Source organism: Rutidosis leptorrhynchoides, chromosome 10 (assembly GCF_046630445.1).
Source record: "Rutidosis leptorrhynchoides isolate AG116_Rl617_1_P2 chromosome 10, CSIRO_AGI_Rlap_v1, whole genome shotgun sequence".
NCBI classification, from domain to species: domain Eukaryota; kingdom Viridiplantae; phylum Streptophyta; class Magnoliopsida; order Asterales; family Asteraceae; genus Rutidosis; species Rutidosis leptorrhynchoides.
The window spans coordinates 354,874,598-354,891,074 of NC_092342.1; positions in this window are offsets into that span (position 1 = coordinate 354,874,598).

A 16,477-nucleotide genomic window follows, 5' to 3' on the forward strand; every position below is an offset into this window, starting at 1 on the left:
AACTCCCTAACTCTACTGGTATCAAATCAATCTTAAATGTTTCGCTAACCAGTTTAATTTCTCGATTCCGACATATATTATCTGCTGAAATTAATTTACCATTTGCTAATTCGAGTAAAAATTTACTATCCAAAGGCGTCAATGGACAACTTAATTTAGCACAAAAATCTCTACTCATATAGCTTCTATCCGTACCCGAATCAAATAAAACGTAAGCAGATTTATTGTCAATAAGAAACGTACCCGTAACAAGCTCCGGGTCTTCCTGTGCCTCTACCGCATTAATATTGAAAACTCTTCCACGGCCTTGTCCATTCGTGTTCTCCTGGTTCGGGCAATTTCTAATAATGTGGCCTGGTTTTCCACATTTATAACAAACTACATTGGCATAACTTGCTCCGACACTACTTGCTCCGCCATTACTCGTTCCGACACTATTTGTTCCTTTCGTTCTATTAACCCCTGGTCCGTAGACCTCACACTTCGCCGCGCTATGACCATTTCTTTTACACTTGTTGCAAAATTTGGTGCAGAACCCCGAGTGATTCTTTTCACACCTTTGGCATAGTTGCTTCTGATTGTTGTTGTTGTTGCGGTTATTATTGTTGTTGGGATGATTGTTGTAGTTGCTGTTGTTGTTGTTGTTGTTGGGCCGTTTGTTGTAGTTGCGATTGATGTTGCGATTGTTGGGATAATTGTTGGGATTATTGTTGTAATTGCTGTTGTTGTTGTATTGGTGATTCTTATCACCGTTTTCCTCCCACTTTCTTTTGACTTGCTTCACATTGGCCTCTTCAGCAGTCTGTTCTTTAATTCTTTCTTCAATTTGGTTCACGAGTTTGTGAGCCATTCTACATGCCTGTTGTATGGAGGCGGGCTCGTGTGAACTTATATCTTCTTGGATTCTTTCCGGTAATCCTTTCACAAACGCGTCGATCTTCTCTTCCTCATCTTCGAATGCTCCCGGACACAATAGGCACAATTCTGTGAATCGTCTTTCGTACGTGGTAATATCAAATCCTTGGGTTCGTAACCCTCTAAGTTCTGTCTTGAGCTTATTGACCTCGGTTCTGGGACGGTACTTCTCGTTCATCAAGTGCTTGAATGCTGACCACGGTAGTGCGTACGCATCGTCTTGTCCCACTTGCTCTAGATAGGTATTCCACCATGTTAACGCAGAACCTGTGAAGGTATGCGTAGCGTACTTTACTTTGTCCTCTTCAGTACACTTACTTATGGCAAACACCGATTCAACCTTCTCGATCCACCGTTTCAATCCGATCGGTCCTTCGGTTCCATCAAATTCCAAAGGTTTGCAGGCAGTGAATTCTTTGTAGGTGCATCCTACACGATTTCCTGTACTGCTAGATCCAAGGTTATTGTTGGTATGTAGCGTAGCCTGTACTGCGGCTATGTTTGAAGCTAGAAAAGTACGGAATTCCTCTTCATTCATATTCACGGTGTGTCGAGTAGTCGGTGCCATTTCCTTCAAAATAGTTAAATGGAACAAGTTAATCATACAGAATATTAAGAGTAGTTAATAGTATTTCGTAGCATAATATGAACTCATTTATAAAAGCTTTTTCTTCATATTAGCGTTTTATAAGTTTAAATTCGGGTAGTACCTACCCGTTAAGTTCATACTTAGTAGCTAATATACAATTCAACTACTACAATTCTATATGAAAAACTGATTGTAATAATATTTCGCGTTCAAACTTTTATACAATATTTTACAAACTTACAATACCGCTTATTTTACATAAAGCATGAAATATAGCACACAATAACTTTGATACAAGATAGTTGTGAAGACAATTCTAGCTAGTACACAAGTCGTTCGGCAAAGGCAACAAAGACACGTAATTCATACGTCCAGAAACAAGTCATGCATTCTGGTTTTACTAGGACTACTTCCCATCCTTGGTCTTGTGCAACATAACCGTTATGGCCGTTGATAAGACAGCGTGTTGTAACGTCATCAAAGGGACGAGGGTTACGTAATGTCCAACAGTCCCGTAATAATCTAAAAACCTCATTTCTTACCCCAATTACCGACTCCGTCACTTGTGGAAACGTTTTGTTTAATAGTTGTAGCCCGATGTTCTTGTTCTCACTTTGGTGAGAAGCGAACATTACTAATCCGTAAGCATAACATGCTTCTTTATGTTGCATGTTAGCCGCTTTTTCTAAATCACGAAGTCCAATATTCGGATATATTGAGTCAAAATAATTTCTTAACCCGTTGCGTAAAATAGCATTTGGGTTCCCCGCAATATATGCGTCAAAGTAAACACATCGTAACTTATGGGTTTCCCAATGTGATATCCCCCATCTTTCAAACGAAAGTCTCTTATAAACTAAGACATTCTTGGAACGTTCTTCGAATGTATTACAAACTGATCTCGCCTTAAATAGTTGTGCCGAAGAATTCTGGCCGACTCTAGACAAGATTTCATCAATCATGTCTCCGGGTAGGTCTCTTAAAATATTGGGTTGTCTATCCATTTTGTGTTTTTAAACTGTAAAATAGACAAGAGTTAGATTCATAAAAAAAATACTTATTAATACAAGCAATTTTTACATATATCATAAAGCATAAGAACACTATATTCCATATATTACACCACACGAATACAACTATCTTATTCCGACTCGCTCGTTTCTTCTTCTTTGGTTTTGGTTCGTTTTGCCAAGTTTCTAGGGATATATGATGTTCCCCTAATACGAGCCGTCGTTGTCCACATTGGTTTAGAAAAACCTGGTGGTTTAGAGGTTCCCGGGTCATTGTTACAACTTAAGGACTTCGGGGGTTGACGATACATATAAAGTTCATCGGGGTTGGAATTAGATTTCTCTATTTTTATGCCCTTTCCCTTATTATTTTCTTTTGCCTTTTTAAATTCAGTTGGGGTAATTTCTATAACATCATCGGAATTCTCGTCGAAATCCGATTCATCGGAGAATTGGTAATCCTCCCAATATTTTGCTTCCTTGGCGGAAACACCATTGACCATAATTAACTTTGGTCGGTTGGTTGAGGATTTTCTTTTACTTAACCGTTTTATTATTTCCCCCACCGGTTCTATTTCTTCATCCGGTTCCGATTCTTCTTCCGGTTCCGATTCTTCTTCCGGTTCCGACTCTTCTTCCGGTTCCTCTTCGGGAACTTGTGAATCAGTCCACAAATCATTCCAATTTACATTTGACTCTTCATTATTATTAGGTGAGTCAATGGGACTTGTTCTAGAGGTAGACATCTATCACATAATATCAAACACGTTAAGAGATTAATATATCACATAATATTCATATGTTAAAAATATATAGTTTCCAACAAAAATGTTAAGCAATCATTTTTAAAGAAAACACGGTCGAAGTCCAGACTCACTAATGCATCCTAACAAACTCGATAAGACACACTAATGCAAATTTTCTGGTTCTCTAAGACCAACGCTCGGATACCAACTGAAATGTCCCGTTCTTATTGATTAAAAACGTTCCATATTAATTGATTTCGTTGCGAGGTTTTGACCTCTATATGAGACGTTTTTCAAAGACTGCATTCATTTTTAAACAAACCATAACCTTTATTTCATCAATAAAGGTTTAAAAAGCTTTACGTAGATTATCAAATAATGATAATCTAAAATATCCTGTTTACACACGACCATTACATAATGGTTTACAATACAAATATGTTACAACAAAATAAGTTTCTTGAATGCAGTTTTTACACAATATCATACAAGCATGGACTCCAAATCTTGTCCTTATTTAAGTATGCGACAGCGGAAGCTCTTAATAATCACCTGAGAATAAACATGCTTAAAACGTCAACAAAAATGTTGGTGAGTTATAGGTTTAACCTATATATATCAAATCGTAACAATAGACCACAAGATTTCATATTTCAATACACATCCCATACATAGAGATAAAAATCATTCATATGGTGAACACCTGGTAACCGACAATAACAAGATGCATGTATAAGAATATCCCCATCATTTCCGGGACACCCTTCGGATATGATATGAATTTCGAAGTACTAAAGCATCCGGTACTTTGGATGGGGTTTGTTAGGCCCAATAGATCTATCTTTAGGATTCGCGTCAATTAGGGTGTCTGTTCCCTAATTCTTAGATTACCAGACTTAATAAAAAGGGGCATATTCGATTTCGATAATTCAACCATAGAATGTAGTTTCACGTACTTGTGTCTATTTTGTAAATCATTTATAAAACCTGCATGTATTCTCATCCCAAAAATATTAGATTTTAAAAGTGGGACTATAACTCACTTTCACAGATTTTTACTTCGTCGGGAAGTAAGACTTGGCCACTGGTTGATTCACGAACCTATAACAATATATACATATATATCAAAGTATGTTCAAAATATATTTACAACACTTTTAATATATTTTGATGTTTTAAGTTTATTAAGTCAGCTGTCCTCGTTAGTAACCTACAACTAGTTGTCCACAGTTAGATGTACAGAAATAAATCGATAAATATTATCTTGAATCAATCCACGACCCAGTGTATACGTATCTCAGTATTGATCACAACTCAAACTATATATATTTTGGAATCAACCTCAACCCTGTATAGCTAACTCCAACATTCACATATAGAGTGTCTATGGTTGTTCCGAAATATATATAGATGTGTCGACATGATAGGTCGAAACATTGTATACGTGTCTATGGTATCTCAAGATTACATAATATATAATACAAGTTGATTAAGTTATGGTTGGAATAGATTTGTTACCAATTTTCACGTAGCTAAAATGAGAAAAATTATCCAATCTTGTTTTACCCATAACTTCTTCATTTTAAATCCGTTTTGAGTGAATCAAATTGCTATGGTTTCATATTGAACTCTATTTTATGAATCTAAACAAAAAAAGTATAGGTTTCTAGTCGGAAAAATAAGTTACAAGTCGTTTTTGTAAAGGTAGTCATTTCAGTCGAAAGAACGACGTCTAGATGACCATTTTAGAAAACATACTTCCACTTTGAGTTTAACCATAATTTTTGGATATAGTTTCATGTTCATAATAAAAATCATTTTCTCAGAATAACAACTTTTAAATCAAAGTTTATCATAGTTTTTAATTAACTAACCCAAAACAGCCCGCGGTGTTACTACGACGGCGTAAATCCGGTTTTACGGTGTTTTTCGTGTTTCCAGGTTTTAAATCATTAAGTTAGCATATCATATAGATATAGGACATGTGTTTAGTTGATTTTAAAAGTCAAGTTAGAAGGATTAACTTTTGTTTGCGAACAAGTTTAGAATTAACTAAACTATGTTCTAGTGATTACAAGTTTAAACCTTCGAATAAGATAGCTTTATATGTATGAATCGAATGATGTTATGAACATCATTACTACCTTAAGTTCCTTGGATGAACCTACTGGAAAAGAGAAAAATGGATCTAGCTTCAATGGATCCTTGGATGGCTCAAAGTTCTTGAAGCAGAATCATGACACGAAAACAAGTTCAAGTAAGATCATCACTTGAAATAAGATTGTTATAGTTATAGAAATTGAACCAAAGTTTGAATATGATTATTACCTTGTATTATAATGATAACCTACTGTAAGAAACAAAGATTTCTTGAGGTTGGATGATCACCTTACAAGATTGGAAGTGAGCTAGCAAACTTGAAAGTATTCTTGATTTTATGAAACTAGAACTTTTGGAATTTATGAAGAACACCTAGAACTTGAAGATAGAACTTGAGAGAGATCAATTAGATGAAGAAAATTGAAGAATGAAAGTGTTTGTAGGTGTTTTTGGTCGTTGGTGTATGGATTAGATATAAAGGATATGTAATTTTGTTTTCATGTAAATAAGTCATGAATGATTACTCATATTTTTGTAATTTTATGAGATATTTCATGCTAGTTGCTAAATGATGGTTCCCACATGTGTTAGGTGACTCACATGGGCTGCTAAGAGCTGATCATTGGAGTGTATATACCAATAGTACATACATCTAAAAGCTGTGTATTGTACGAGTACGAATACGGGTGCATACGAGTAGAATTGTTGATGAAACTGAACGAGGATGTAATTGTAAGCATTTTTGTTAAGTAGAAGTATTTTGATAAGTGTATTGAAGTCTTTCAAAAGTGTATAAATACATATTAAAACACTACATGTATATACATTTTAACTGAGTCGTTAAGTCATCGTTAGTCGTTACATGTAAGTGTTGTTTTGAAACCTTTAGGTTAACGATCTTGTTAAATGTTGTTAACCCAATGTTTATAATATCAAATGAGATTTTAAATTATTATATTATCATGATATTATCATGTATGAATATCTCTTAATATGATATATATACATTAAATGTCTTTACAACGATAATCGTTACATATATGTCTCGTTTAAAAATCATTAAGTTAGTAGTCTTGTTTTTACATATGTAGTTCATTGTTAATATACTTAATGATATGTTTACTTATCATAGTATCATGTTAACTATATATATATCCATATATATGTCATCATATAGTTTTTACAAGTTTTAACGTTCGTGAATCACCGGTCAACTTGGGTGGTCAATTGTCTATATGAAACATATTTCAATTAATCAAGTCTTAACAAGTTTGATTGCTTAACATGTTGGAAACATTTAATCATGTAAACATCAATCTCAATTAATATATATAAACATGGAAAAGTTCGGGTCACTACAGATAAACCTCTAATTATCAACTCATATTGGTCATGAAAACATTTTATTGTTAGCCATGACCACCTCACTCAAATTTCGGGACGAAATTTCTTTAACGGGTAGGTACTGTGATAACCCGGAAATTTCCGACCAAATTTAAACTTAATCTTTATATGATTTCGATACGATAAGCAAAGTCTGTAATGTTGAGTCTCAAAAATTTTGAACTGTATTCATATATCAATTTGACATTCGACTATTTCTGACGATTCACGAATAACTATTTGAAAATATATATGTGTGTGTATATATAATAACTTGAAACACTTAAGTAAAATATTATATGATTAATTATTAAACGTAATTATGTAAAAAAATAAAAAAATAAAAATAATTATTATTATTATTATTTAAAACTATATATATATATATATATATATATATATATATATATATAGTATATCTAATATAGTTATTAAGCGATAGTAATACTCGATTTTGATCACTATTAAATAAGTCTAATAAGAATTTTAAAAAATAAAACTAGGTTCATAAATAGACTACGTAAATTTTAGAATGGTTAATAACACCTTTACTATCTTATTTTAAATTTTAATACTCTGTACATTTTAGTTGGGATTGAGTGCTAATAACAGGTTAACTTTTTATGATTGATTTTACACCGTTAATGATCAAAATAAATAATAAATAAATAGGGATAAAGTGACGGCATAACCTTACCATATGCGTGACTTTTCTTTTGTGCATATGTTAAATGTAATTGATATTAATATTATTGTTATTATATTATTATTATTATTATTATTATTATTATTATTATTATTATTATTATTATTATTATTATTATTATTATATTATATGTTATATGTTTAGCTGTATACACAATTACATGCAAGCTGAAAAGTGAAAGTGGAGTGAATTATAAATACTTACTCTTTTTGTTTGTTAATTTAGATAAAACATCATATCATACAAGTATCTATTCTACTTTAATTTTTTTATTATTATATAACTAAATGACTAATGAATAATTCTTATGTGGCATATCTTTTATTATGACACGATATTTTTTTTATTTGTGTCATCTTCTAATTTTTTTAATAGTTTTGAATGTCATTTCATGTGGATGTGGATTAATTCAATTAATAAAATTCAAAGATAAATTAATATATATACACGCCTAAAATTGTTATCTTAAAAATGTAGTACAACAGAATTATTCCATAGCTAGAATTTTGGAATGATAAACGTTATCCTAAGGCATATTTAATGGATATTAAGCATATAATTGCACATATAGAATCCTAGGCATAGAGTAAATAAACATTCACTAGTATTACTTTTACATATATATACATCATCATATCACATCTATCTATTTCTTGCTTTTTTGTTTGTGAACTTCACATCACACCCATCAATTTATCACGGGATTTAATTAAGTCACTTTTTCTTCTCTTTATCTAGTCCCCACGTTCCAATTCATGAACATAAATATTTCTGTTTTTCCACGAATTCTACTTCAAATCAAATTTTATAATATATCTGTAGGTAACTATCTAAACATCTATATATCTATCTGTATCTAACTATTTTTTATTTATTTATATATCCCGGTAGCTTTACCGTAACCTCGCCGGAGTGCTCTTATGTTTTCCATTATTGTTCCGATTTCGATGAATCACTCATCTAGGTTATAGAAGAAGAACGGAAGTTTGTTCCAGGAATCGATTATGTTGAACGCTTCCAGTCTCATGTTCTAGATGCCTCTGCTAAAGAAGAATCCGTTGCATGGATCATTAGGGTGCAACGTTTGTATGGTTTTTAGCCGTTAACTAAGTACCTCGCTGTTAACTATTTGGATAGTTTCATCTATTGCTGTGGATTCCCAAGTGACAAATAGATGGCCTTTGCAACTCTTACCTGTAACTTGCTTGTTTCTTGCCGTTAAACCGAGATGATCATTGAAACCCACAACGATATTCTTCATTAATAACCACCATCGAACCACTCTTCGAACCATTAAAGCTGCTGCGAATTCATCTCTGTTTAATGCTACATACTGCTATACTTTTGTTTGTACAAACCACCACCCTAACACCATTACCACACCTCCATCACCTCGAAACCACCATCGTAATCCACCACCTCCTGCTACAGTTCTACTTACTGTTTCTGTTTCGAACCAGCTATAAACCAAACACCATGGCTCCTGCATAAGAAGATGATGATGATGATGATTAAGGTGATGGTAACGATGATTATAATGGTGTATGAAGATGATCGTGAGCATGATAAAGATGATGATGCGTTGTTGTAGCTGTTTCCCTTTTACCTGTCGTCCAGGAACCCACCACAAAAGAACAGCTAATCGATCTATTTCTAAAACCCCACATTAAATTGTCACTTTCTAGCTATTTTAACTTTCATGATAAGTATGAATGGATTTGGTTGAATTAGTTCCTGGACTTATTAGATTGTTAGAATTGGACTTGTAAAACGTATTGAGCCGAGAGTTCTCTTTAATTGTTGTGGGCCGAGACTTCATTTTAGATTGGGTCGTGAATAATTCGTGCAGTTGGGCCGATGGTGGACTAGACATAGAATTTGAATTCTCGGTTTAAATGAATTGTGTCTGAGGATTTACCAGATAATGTGGGACAGACGATTGGTTTAAGGGTGTGTTTGTTGAGCAAGAGGTTGCGGGTTCGAGCCTTGGCAAGGGCGTTTTTTTTTTTTAGCCTAGTACACTAAGGTAGTCTTTCTTATTATTATTATTATTATTATTATTATTATTATTATTATTATTATTATTATTATTATTATTATTATTATTATTATTTACATTAGTTTATCAAATAAATATTAGATACAAAAAAATATATATATTTGATACATAATATAATTTTAATAGTATTACATAAGATTATAGAATGAAAATAATGACATTATTTAGATAAATATTACCTATAACAAATTACTGATTTTTGATATAAAACTAACTAATTGTATACATATGCTAATATAACTATAAATATTAATTATTTTACAAAATAAATATATGTAACACATAATTGAAAATATAATATATATATATATATATATATATATATATATATATATATATATATATATATATATATATATATATATATATATATATATATCTTAAATAGAATTGAGTATGATTATTACATAATTAAAATACTTAAATAAATAGCACATAATTAATAAATGGAATTATGTGATTATATATTTAATATATAATACTGATATAGGTTCATGAATTCGAGGCCAACCCTGCAATGTTCAATATAGTCATATGTATTTTTACTACAAAATACATTAGGTGAGTTTCATTTACTCCCCTTTTACTCTTTACGTTTTTGGGCTGAGAATACATGCAAATGCTTTATTAATTATTTTACAATATTTATATGCGTGAGTTTCATTTGCCTTTTTACCCTTTATATTTTTGGGCTGAGAATACATGCGCAACTTTTATAAATGTTTTTACGAAATAGATACAAGTAATCAAAACTACATTATATGGTTGAATGATCGAAATCGAATATGCCCCTTTTTATTAAGTCTGGTAATCTAAGAATTAGGGAACAGACACCCTAATTGACGCGAACTCTAAGGATAGATCTATCGGGCCCAACAAGCCCCATCCAAAGTACCGGATGCTTTAGTACTTCGAAATTTATATCATGTCCGAAGGAGGATCCCGGAATGATGGGGATATTCTTATATGCATATTGTGAATGTCGGTTACCAGGTGTTCAATCCATATGAATGATATTTTTGTCTCTATGTATGGGACGTATGTTTATGAGAAATTGTAATATGAAATCTTATGGTCTATTAAAATATTGAAATGATTGTTATGATAAACTAATGAACTCACCAACCTTTTGGTTGACACTTTAAAGCATGTTTATTCTCAGGTACGACAGAAATCTTCCGCTGTGCAATTGCTCATTTTAAAGATATTATTTGGAGTCATTCATGACATATTTCAAAAGACGTTGCATTCGAGTCGTTGAATTCATCAAGATTATTGTTAAGTCAATTATAGTTAGATATATTATGAAATGGTATGCCTGCCATCAACTTTTGATATAATGAAAGATTGTCTTTTCAAAAATGAATGCAATGTTTGTAAAATGTATCATATAGAGGTCAAGTACCTCGCGATGAAATCAACTGTTGTGAATCGTTTATAATCGATGTGGACTTTGTCCGGATGGATTAAGACGGGTCCTTTCATTAATAGCCCATAGTCTAATTTCCACAAGTATCGTTCTTTTATTCAAACCCCGATTATGGTATAAAGTCCAATTACCCAATTTTAATATTTAGCCCAACATCATGATTACTTAGGAATTAAATAAGCATAATAATAACTTAGCTACGAGACATTAATTTAAAAATAACATTAACCATAACTTACAGTGATTAAAAATAGCGTAGCGTTACATGGACAGAATTTCGACTTACACCCTTACAACATTCGCTAACATACCCTTATTATTAGAATTTAAAATTAAAATTAAAATTAAAATTAAAATTATAATATATATATATATATATATATATATATATATATATATATATATATATATATATATATATATATATATTACGTATGATAGAAAGAAAAGAAAAAGATGTCAAATATCGATCGAATGCGTTGCCTTTTATAGGCCCCATTTCAGTTTTGGTGTACTCCGCGATCTCGAAGGGTTTCTCCTTCACAGCTCCGCGATCGTGGAGTAGTGGATTACAGCTCATCCAAGTTTGGCTCCTAGCTTGTCGACGGATTTTTTAATAAATAAATATAATATATATATAATTTTAAGAATTATTTATATATTATATTATATTTATATGCATAGTTGACTTGTAATTTTCGCTCCGTTGCGTCGTACGTTGAAAGTTGACTTAGGTCCCGGTTCTGGATTTTTTAAACGTCCTTGCGTATAATTTAATATCTTGTACTTTGCGTTTTGTAACTTGTACTTTTGTCATTTCTAGACGCTTCTCATCAATAAATTGAACCTCTTGGATCGTACTTTGTACTTTTGAGCTTTTTGGTTGTTTGCGTCTTTAAATCGTCGAATCTGCCTTTTGTCTTCACCTTTTAATATTTAAACGAATATCACTTGTAAATAGAACAATTGCAACTAAAAGCTTGTCTTTCTTGAGGAATAATGCTATGAATTATGTGTTCGTTTTTAGCATTATCAATGGTGCTTTGGCAATTGGCGTGGCTCCAGGAATCAACTCTATTCGAAACTCTACTTCTCATTCGGGAGGAACACCGGGCAATTCATCCGGAAACACATCCGGAAACTCATTAACTACTGGTACATCATTTATTCCAAAAACCTTCTTTGAATCATCGATCACATGAGCCAGGAACGCACATTACATCATTTATTCCAAAACCTTCTTTGAATCATCGATCACATGCACCAGGAACGCACAACACCCATGGGACAAAAATCGTTTGGCTCTAGCATACGTACATATAGGAATAGCACGTCTAGCACGTTCCCCATAAATCCAAATAACCTTTCCACTTGGTGCTTGAACTAATACAATTTTCTTGCGGCATAATATTATTCCTTCATTGTCATCTAGCCAATCCATACCTAAAATTACTTGAAATTCTCCCATATGCATGGGTATTAAATCTATAGTAACCTTCTCATTATCCAAAATAATTTCACACCCCTTAATGACACTATATACCATAACGATTTTATTGTCTGCTATCTCTACCTCTAGAGGATGCTCTAACATACTTGGGGTGATGTCAAAGTGTTTACAAAAAGAATAACAAACAAACGACCGCGTAGCACCGGAATCAAACAAAACATGCGCAGGTAAAGAGTTTACAATAAAGGTACCTGACATCACATTTTGGGATTCATTCGCTTCGAGAACGGTAATTTAATGGGCTCGGGTTCTTGGTCGGTTATCATTCGTCTTTGGTTCCGTTTTAACCTCTTTCTTAACACCACCACTTGCTAAATCCTTTTTATACTCCGGGCATTCAGCTTGAAAATGACCCTTTTCAAAACAGTAATAACACTGTTTTCCTTTCTTAGGATATTCGGCGGCTCTATGACCCGGTTTCCCACATTAGTAACAATCGGTAGTACCCGCTTTACACTCGCCTGTATGATTTTTACCACACCTATTGCACGCTTTTACTTCTTTACCACTACCTTTTCCTGGCGCGAAACCCCCTTTTGACTTTTATGGGGAGTCAAAATTAAACTTACTCTTCTTCGGGCTCATATTTTGCATTGACTTTGAATCTTGATCCAACTTTCGTTTAAACGCAGCTTTCTTATTAAGTTCATGTTCCCTCACAAGAGCCTTGTTCATCATTTCGGCTAAGGTCTTATACGTACCCTTATCGATAAACTAGCTTATTTCGGGATTTAACTTCTCATGATAGTGGTCCATCATTAACTTAGGAATTGAAACAAAAATCCGGGCAAAAACGAGACTTATCATTAAACTCGGCATTGAACTCGGTCACGGATTTACTCCCATGTTCAATATTCATAAATTCGGACTTTAACCTACTAACTTCGGCGGGTAGAGCGAATTGATCCATAAACATTTCACGAAATCTTTCCCACGGAAAACTTGTCGCCACATTTCGCCCATGTGACTTAACTATAAAATTCCACCATTCATAACCACTGCCCTTCATTTGGTGTGCCGCGTAAATTAGCTTTAGGTGTTCAGGACATTCACACAACATGAAAGTTTCTTCTATCTCGTCGATCCATCTTTGACTAACAATCGGGTCAACTTTACCATGAAACTCCGGTGGATGACAGTTTGCAAAATTTTTGAACTCAAAATGCTCATCCTTCCTTTTCGGGACTTCTACTTCCTCTTGTCTCACCCCACTTCCCCTTTCTCCTCTTAACACATGATTATTCGTCATAAGAGTCTTTAATTTTTCATCTAATTGCTCATTAATCTTCTTCTTTATATTTTCTAGAAGAGTTGGGGTGTATCGCACCAAGGCTTGCCCTTTTTGCCCCGAAAGATCATTTGCCATTGTAATTTCATCAGATTCAGATTGCGAGTCTTCGACGGACTCCCTTGATGAGGTGTGTACGTACTCATCGTCCTCTTCATTGCTTCTATTAGGAGATACAATAGCCATTCTGAAATAATACATCCAACCCATTAGTTCAAACACATGTGTCAACAATTGAGCATAACTTAAGTGACCGAAAGAATTTCCAACTCATTTCACCATGACCATAGTAGATGTTCATGCGTATTATAATGATGTAATGGCGATGTCCGGTCATCATTACACCATTGTATTACGCACTTGATCATTTATGACTCATGGTTAATGAGCATTAAACTCTTTGTTCAAATCATTCACAATCCCAGTACTACACTATAGGTCTCGTCAATAAACTCTTTCCTATGGAGCATGGCATAACCCTTTAACTTATCAATCATGCAAGTCCTAAACCACTTATCTTCTATCAACGATGGTTTAAGCCTAGATAATCCCTATAGTGGATTATCCAAGTCCCTTAAACCATAGCTCTGATACCAACTTTTAACGCCCTTAAACGAATTTTTTTTTTTTTAAAAAAAAAAAGAAGGTGACCACCCAGCCCAGTGATAAGCCGCGGCGCGGCTAGACTGGGCGCGACGCGGCCATGCAAAGAAATACAGATCAGTTTTTCAGCTCTCCTGTTATCAAAATACGCCAAAGGGCGCGGCGCGGCGAAGGGGCTCGCGTCGCGACCCTGTGCTGTTGTTGGTACTGAACTTTAACTTGCTTTAAAAAATTACAATTCCACCATTTCTTTTCTCACCCAACACCATTTTTAACAACATGACACAAAAAAAACTTAGTTAAATAGTTTCTTACATCATCAAACATTACGAAAATCATTTAGTCATGAACGATACGTTTACACATCTTAAACATAACATTTGGTCCCAAATCTCAAAAGAAACATAGTTTTTGAGTACAAAAGTCTTAGCGTCGATAAGCGGTATCAATAAAGCTAGATTCAAAATAGGGACTTGCACTTCCACTTACTATAAGACCGATGCTCCGCTATCCTCAAATAGGCTCCTTACCTTCACGATGTCCTTTCGTTCCTATTAAAGCATAAACATAACATAGGGGTAAGCTTTCATGCTTAGTGAGTTATAGACGAATAAAAGAATGCATAACATTAAACATAAACAATACATCACTTAACCCTTTCAACCCGAAGGTTACCTACTTACTATCGGATCCGATTCCATTTCTTACCATAGACACAACTTACTAAGGTCAACCTAGTAATTGTGCCTAAGCTAAACATGACCATAGGCATACACATATGCCTAAGCTAACCTTATTGCAATGCATACATACATAGACATCCGAAGTGTCTAAGCTAAGTCATACCATAGACGAGATCATTAAGCAAGCTCAATGACCTTGCCTAAGCTAATCATCAACCATAGATACAATTATTAGGCATGCCTAATAATCCTATCTAAGCTAACCTTCTAGTGCACTTAGTAATCGCCCTCTTGCACGGATGCAACACTCTTGACCCACCCAATTTACCCCCTATAAACTCACCTTGGTTAAACGAGATTTCTTGGTCGCTTGAAGTTCCTTTGTCTTGATTAGCACCTATACATGAGCTAATCTCGTCATTAACATAATTCAAACGAATTTACATCTTTCAAATGCTTACAACACTTTCATATTCATACACATTGGAACTTAATCTTTCTTAATCCCCCTTTTTAACTTTCCATAATACATGAACATTCATAAAGTATCATTTTCCCTCAATACACAAGTTCTCTAATTTAATCCATACAATTAAGAACTTATCATTCTTAACAACAATTACTTATGACAATTTCAACAATTCAAAACATAAACTCTCTTTTCACAATTTAGCTAAATCTCATAATCATCTTCATTGAGGCATTTCATCAAACACCTAGTGTGCATGACTTGATTCTAGACTACTAGCAACACCAAATTCACCATTTTCATTTCACACATTCAAATAGCAAGTTCATACATGAACTTACATCCAAACATCAATTAAAATTCATTTTTAATCATACAAATGTGCACACTCACAATTATAACAACTTATAAACTTGAGATTCACATAAAAACACCCAATTTAGTGATACATAAGACTTAGAAGTTCATACCTTGTCTTTGAGATTTATGAACCCTAATTGTGCACAAATGAAGAAGAGATTGAAAGATTGCAACTTGCTATGATGATCAAGGCACACTAGATTACATGAATTTCTACTTGCATGTGCTTAATTCTTTCAATTGAGGATTTCTCCTCTCCTCTTGATGCTAGTCGACACACACACACACACACTAGCTCTCTGAATTTTTTTTTTTTTTTTTGCAACTGGTAGAAATTTTCAGCATTTTACAAGTTTTATTTAATTATCTTTGCCTTATTTGCACTTTCTACCCTCCCCACCAAAACCATAATATGGGAGGTCCTTAAACTAACTTTGCATCTCTAGTACCTTTTTAACTTAACTAACAAATCTTAAATATTATCCATTTTTATTATACAAAATAACACTTACATAAAATGTAACAATAATAATTATAAAATAATACCTTAATTAGTTGGGGGTGTTACAATAGGGTTTTGATTTAGGGTGTAGGGTTTAGAGTTTAGGTTTAGGGTTTTGAGTTTAG